The sequence below is a fragment of the Sinocyclocheilus anshuiensis genome, unplaced genomic scaffold (genome assembly GCF_001515605.1).
Source record: "Sinocyclocheilus anshuiensis isolate Anshui unplaced genomic scaffold, SAMN03320099.WGS_v1.1 scaffold476, whole genome shotgun sequence".
NCBI lineage: Eukaryota > Metazoa > Chordata > Actinopteri > Cypriniformes > Cyprinidae > Sinocyclocheilus > Sinocyclocheilus anshuiensis.
In genome coordinates, this window is record NW_015554139.1 from 562,381 (window position 1) to 569,279 (window position 6,899).

Below are 6,899 nucleotides of genomic sequence, written 5' to 3' on the forward strand. Positions count from 1 at the left end.
ATTAAATATGATACTACATTTTCTTAATATATATCTTGTTTTCTAGTTAAAATATCTAAACATCTTTAAAACAAGAAACATTAACTTGAAAGACAAAATGACATACAATATTAAAAGAATAGACCAGCCAAAAAAATAAATAAAAGCCATCGTTTACTCACCCTCTTGTTCTTAATTGTTCTTAGTTGCAAATAATTTTCCTTGTTTTAAGCATGAACCTCATTAAAATTACATTATCATGTCATTTCATTTATTTTGTTTTAGGATGTTTAGATATTTTGCTTGGATACCGATGAAGAAAATTATTTATTGATTAAGAAAATGATTATTTTGAGGGTAGCAGAACACCTGGCATACATTACTGCGTATTCGCTGGCTCAAGGACAGCCTGTCAGAGCTGCCAGTGTAAACAACAGGGCAGTAAAGTACCCAGGGCTATCTCTTGTCTGTCTCTCCGCATGCCTGCTAAAGAACACAGAAAGCAACATGAAATAAACAAACATGTTTTCAGAGCTCACTGTGTGATCCCTCTACAGATCTCATACCACTACGAAAGGTCACATCGAGCAAGTGTGTAATAAAAACAAAAATTTTAATGTCATTACTACACTGCAGTTGTTCACATTCCTGCTCCCTCTCCAGGGATTTCCATGAACTTAAAACAGGGCTGAAAACTTTCAGGGAGTTCAAATTACTTTGAAAGTCTGATTAAAGGACTCAATCTTCTGTTCCACAATTAACCTCGTCAGACCTCATTTTGATTGCAGGGATTGTGCCAGGCTTGGGTGACAAACACTAGAAAATCGCTGCCACCCAGCTGGAGTGACATACAATATCCCTGGTTTTATTGCGGACACAAAAACTGAGCCCCCCACCCACACACAACAGACCCCCATAAACCCCACTGGCTGGTACTTTTACGGGATGAAAGGAAAAGGAGAAGAGTGTTGTCAAAAAAACGAAACTGCACTAATCCTCTGGGCTCAGCTGTATAAGCAGGTAACAGCCGGAAAGAGTGCTTCACTCGCTTTTATCTCTCGCTCCCGTCTTTCCTACTCCAGGTAATTATTGGCACTCCTCCTGCTCCCACGATGCCTGGCGGATTGCTCCTGGTGGACAGCCAAACCACAGGCTCTGCCAATCATCCTCCCTGCTCTACACCTCTCTCTTTCTATTTTTTTACCCACTCCATCCAGTCTTTTATTCACCTGTATCTCTCTCTCTCCCTTCCAAGCCAGCACACATTCCTTCATCCCACAACTACTCCTTATTGAAAAACAGTTTCTTATTCCTCAACTCCACCCTCCACTCTGGGAATCTAGGATTTTTTTATACTCCTTTTACAAATGTCATAAAAGCACCCTTACATTTCACTTTTAGGTTTTATGTTTCAGTTTTTAATTAAATATGTGGAAGCACAACCCAGGATCTGCTTCTGTTGCTAATTCTGTGATTTTTCTCATGTAGAGCATTTAATGATGATTATCAACTTTGCCGTTTTCCCAGAATTCCATGGTCGGTCTGGCTTGGGCCCTTCATAGCCTGACACTCTTCACAATTCAGCTCCCTGTTCATCCAGGAGGAGCATAAACTGTTGTCTGTGTAGGTGGTTTAAACCCAAGTGCCACAAATAATTCTGAGGAAAACACTTAATCACAGCTATTCAGTAAAGCCACACTTAATGATTACACTAACTTTAACTATTTAACTTTAATTAAATAATCATTTTAATTATATTTTTAAAGATTTTAAAATATATTAAAATAAAAAGTTATTTTAAATTGTAATAATATTTTACAATAGTTCTGTTTTTACTGTATTTTTGATCAAATATATGCAGCCTTGGTGAATATAAGAGAAACAGTCAAGTCTGAAACTTTCAAAAACAGTCGACCCCAAACTTTGAAAAGCATACATGATTTTATATTAATATACATAAATATCATATAAAAAGAAATCTCTGAAAACAAGTCTTAATATGTCAAAATCTAGGTTCTCAAGTAAATGTATATTGTATATTTAAGAATGTTTAACAGGACCACTACTGATTAAGAGTTATTTTTGTATATTTTTACTTTGATATTTTCCATGGCTGCATGGGCAGATGTCCAGAGCCTATGTGAAAGTGTGCCAAGAGTCTGAGTTCAAAACCTCTCTCGCTTGCTTGCACGCTCACTCAATGACTGTCTTTCAGGTCTGGTTAGGGTGGGAACCACTCGTCTCTATGCCAGCTGACTGTACAGAGGCCATTTAGCTCTCATCATTGCTTATTTAGCTTGAGTGCATCACTTTTTGGCAAGTGGATGCAGAAGCTCATTCCAATAATCTTCAATGTTCATACAAAAGCAGACAGGAGAACAAAAATTTAAGTATTAGGTTCTAGGCTCTCTAAATTATTTTCCAATTCCAATTCCAATTTCAATAGCTCTATCACCGCAATATGAAATTACATTTCTCATTCTCTCTTAGTTGATTGTTTCCAAGTACTGGCCGCCTCAGTTTGGCCTGGACCAATCAGAAAGCAAACACGCCTCTGATTTGGCAGCTGTTCCTCACTTCTAGACGCATGCACACACACCCACACTTAAATCTTTCATCAATACCAAATTTCCTCTCTTTTTCTAACTTTCCATCCTTTTTTCACTCTCCAGCGCTTCTCTCCAGTTTTCTTTTCAATCGTTGACATCACATTTTTTCAGGTTTCCTTCCGTTTTGTCTTCTTCTCTGTGGACTACAGGCAATGTGAGTAGTTCTGTACTGATGTCTATGTCTCTAACTTTGCTCAGGGAGGTGCAGGAACTCTTACAGCAGTTCAGCTGTAAGGGCCATTTCCTGCCCTTGTTGAACAGAAAACCAAACATGTGCCACTGCAAAACTAATCCTTATCTTTCAAAACCTGTAAAAACAAAAACATATCTCTCAAAGATACATTATGAATGACATTAGGAGATCTCTCATTTGTAGACATACTGCATAAGTCCAAAATCAGTGCGTTCTCGACAGAAAGAAATATCACAAATACAACATCTTTAATATATTGTTTCTTCGAGACAGCACTGAGACGGAAAGGAGCAAAGTTTCCTGCTCCTCAGAAAATGCCACAGTACAGTACACAGTACATTTTCCAGGATAAAGTCTGATGATCAAAAATCATATGTTTCACAATGAATATGCTAAGCAATGCTATGTTAACCACAACTATTTCAAAGTTCTACACTGTTACTGTATGACAGAAATTGTTAAAGTTAATACTTATAAAGTTAATGATTCATAAGATATTACAACTTTTAAGTTTTTAAAGTATGTATCTTTAATATGAGACCATTTTTTCTTAAGATCTTAAATCTACAAGTGCAATAAGACAAAATACACAAACAAGTCTTAATATCTTATGTAATGCTTTTTTAAATTTAATTAATTGATCCTGTTTTAAAGACTTTTAGATATTTGGTCAAACTTTACAAAACAGTCCCATTAGTTAACGTATCTAAAATGAACTAAAAATGACCCATTCATTTGTTACAGTATTTACAGATTTTTTTATATATTAATTAAATAATATTAACAGATATGACTTTTTGTTTTAATAATGTATTAGTAAATGTTAACTTAAATTAACATTAACCAAGATTAATAAATGCTTTATAATTATTTTTAATTGTTAGTTCATGTTGCCAGATATTTTAACTGAAAAACAGGTCAAAAAAAGAGAGAGAGAGAGAGAGAGAGTCAAAGTCAAAAATTCATTAAGAATTCATTTTTTACGTGTAATGAAGGACTTTCATTTAATTATGAATTTGTCAGGTCTTTGAGCTGCCCACTGAGAACTTTCAATTCTGATAATGCAGTAGCACAATAAATACATTAAAATAACTAAATAAATGCAAAAAAAGTCTACAGGAAATATTGTCCAAAGTCTGGGAGCACTTTAAAGAACAATTGACTGTTATAATTTTTTAATTCAAACATCAGTGATGTAACTAGGAACTTATGTACCTCAATGTGTAAAATTAATTATCCAATTATTCAATTCACCAAAGAAATAAGTGACAGATTATCGTAATAATTGTTAGTTGCAGGCCTAGTGAAATGTGTGTATGCGAAGGTTACATAACCCGCACATACAACAATAACAGGTTGGTTGGTGTGTGACAGAAGCCAGTGTGTTATCTGGCTGTGGGCTTGGCTGGATGAACTGGGTTGTGCCCTCACATGTGGGGTCACCAGCACCATGAGCAGAAAGCAGAATTCCTCTCATGTGAACACCCACTTTTCCTGGTCTTCAGCCAGGAAAGAATAGAGTTGTGTGTTTGGGATTTGGTGGGAAAAGTGTCCCTCGGAATGTGACTTTGTGAGGGGCGTGGGGAGGGCTGGCAAGAAGGCCCTGAATTTCTCAGCTCCTGAGGCTAAGAGATAATCTGGGGGGTCAGGGGTCAGGCCGCACTCTCTCCAACGCATACCCACTCTCTCAAAAATACAAAACCCACTGCTGACACAACAACACATACTGTACCTCCAGACTGAGCCCTCAGGCGCAGCGCGGACACAGCTAGGCACTCAGCTCTCCCTCAGTTCCACCTCACAAATGCCCCATACAAGGCATTTCACAGTATGGACAACAGATCCTTTCTGGCTCAATATCACACCTCCGAATGACAAATCTGCCTGCTGAGAAGCCCTGAGACTCACCCATCCGTTTAATGACTGGAACAAGAGTATTGCCTGATGAGTAACTGCAACAAGTCTAAAAAGAAAAAGAAAAAAGTACATTGCCATGTTTGTTTTGTTTTAATAAAGGATGACCAGAACAGTCTAGAAGACGAAATCTAGATCAAGGGCTACTATTATCACTATAACTGTTGTTCTTGAGAGGCTTTAATTCAGGTTAATTCAATTTTTTAAATATTCTACATATTCTAAACTTGTATGACCTTTTTTTTTTACCTGTATTGATTGATTAATTGTAACAATGAATAGGGACTGGAGCTTCAGAAATGACGCAAGCACTCCATAAAATATATCTACTAGTACTTAACGTTAGGGAACATATTCACTATTAAGGAGGAATTAGGTGTTTTTCCACAATAAACTCCTAATTTGCTGCTTATTGTTAGTATGTAAGGTAGTCGTTTGTAGTTGTTAAATTTAGGTATTGGGTCAGTTTATATAGGGATTTAGAATATGGTCATACAGAATAAGGCATTAATATGTGCTTTATAAATACTAATAAACAGCCAATATGCAAGTAATATGCATGCTAATAAGCAACTAGTTAATAGTGAATATGTGTTCCCTAATCTAAAGTGTTACCGTTATTTATTTATAAAAGCATATTGCTCAACAAACTTAAAAGATACAGCTATTAAACTCAAAAGAATTGGATTATAGCACACAGACTCATATAACCTGATCTGATAAGAACACTGCATGTTCTCCCGACTCTCCCTAGTCCGGTGTTTCTCTATCCTTCTCCTGGACTACATTTTCAGTTTTTCCTATATCTAACAAATCCGATTAAACTCATTAGCAATGTGCTCCGTGATATTTAGCGTTAGGTTAGTGTGGCACTTTAAATGTGCAGTGCAAACTGTGTATTGCATGATGATGAAACGGGTGTAGATGTTGAATGCAATGTGGTGGCACCATATGATGGAGCAATTTTGCGCTGTATCTGACACACAGCCTGTCAAACACAGGCAGGTTTTTTCTTGTTTTGTTTTGTTTTTTGTTTTTTTTGTTTTGAAGCATGAAATCTCAGGTTCCTATGAATCATAACTGTGCAAGGAAAAAGAGAGCAGAATATTCTTCAGATTGTCTACTTTTGTATTCCACGAAGAACAGAAGTCGTATACGGGAACAACACGAGGGCGAGTAAATGATAACAGAATTTTCATTTATGGCTGAACTTTGAAACTCCTTGAAATTATAAAGCAAAACATGATGAACTGCCTCGAGGACAGTGACAAAACAAAAACTCAAGCATTGCATGTCCTGGCAAGGCCTGTAAAGCAAAAGCATAATGTCAGAATTTGTTCCAGTGACATTAAACAAATACTTTATGTCAGCTTCCCTTTACCACAGAAAAGACAAATATGCTTGTGTTTAAAAGGCTGCATACTTTTGCTTTTTCTCCGAATATTGTTTAGGAAATATAAGAGCACTTCATCTTTTTTTACTATCCCCCTTCCTGCACCCCTTTTTTTTCCTTTTTCTTTCTCTGCAACACACAAGTCCACACAGGAAAATAACAAACATGAAATGGATGGGAAAGGCTCCCAAGTGTGAGTGGAGAGGCAGAGGCACAGCAGTGAGCTCGTTCCCAGGCTCTGGGAGGAGCAGAGAGGGCAAGCCATCGCTTGACTGCCTGAGTCCCAAAAAGGGAACCAGAAAAACTGGCCGGGCCTCACCGTTATCCGTCATCCATCACTTCACCGCTACCTTTAATCACAGCACGCGAGCACATGACACGTACAAGTCCGTGCACACACTGAGCTGCTAAACACACTCATCACTCCATACTGACTTTTCAGGATGTTTGGAGAGCATGGCGACAACGAAACCTGAAAGTTCACACACATAAACACACACGCAAGGGCTCAGCCTCAGTTGTGAAACAGTCAAGTCTGCTTGCTCAATAATATTTCTGAACTGTGTGCTCATCCATGGGCCATTACTGTAGCTGTTTATGCTTTGACATGCTCTGGCACAGTTGAGTAATCTTAGAGAGAGAGGTAGACTCTCCCAGGGTTGTGGGCTACTGATGAAGCCAAAAAAACTGCAGGAGATCATACACACACATCAACAAGTATGAGCATAGCGTATAAAATCATATATCACACATCGACCGCAATACAACCACTTGCTATTTTCACAAAACCTACACACTCACATGAAACTGT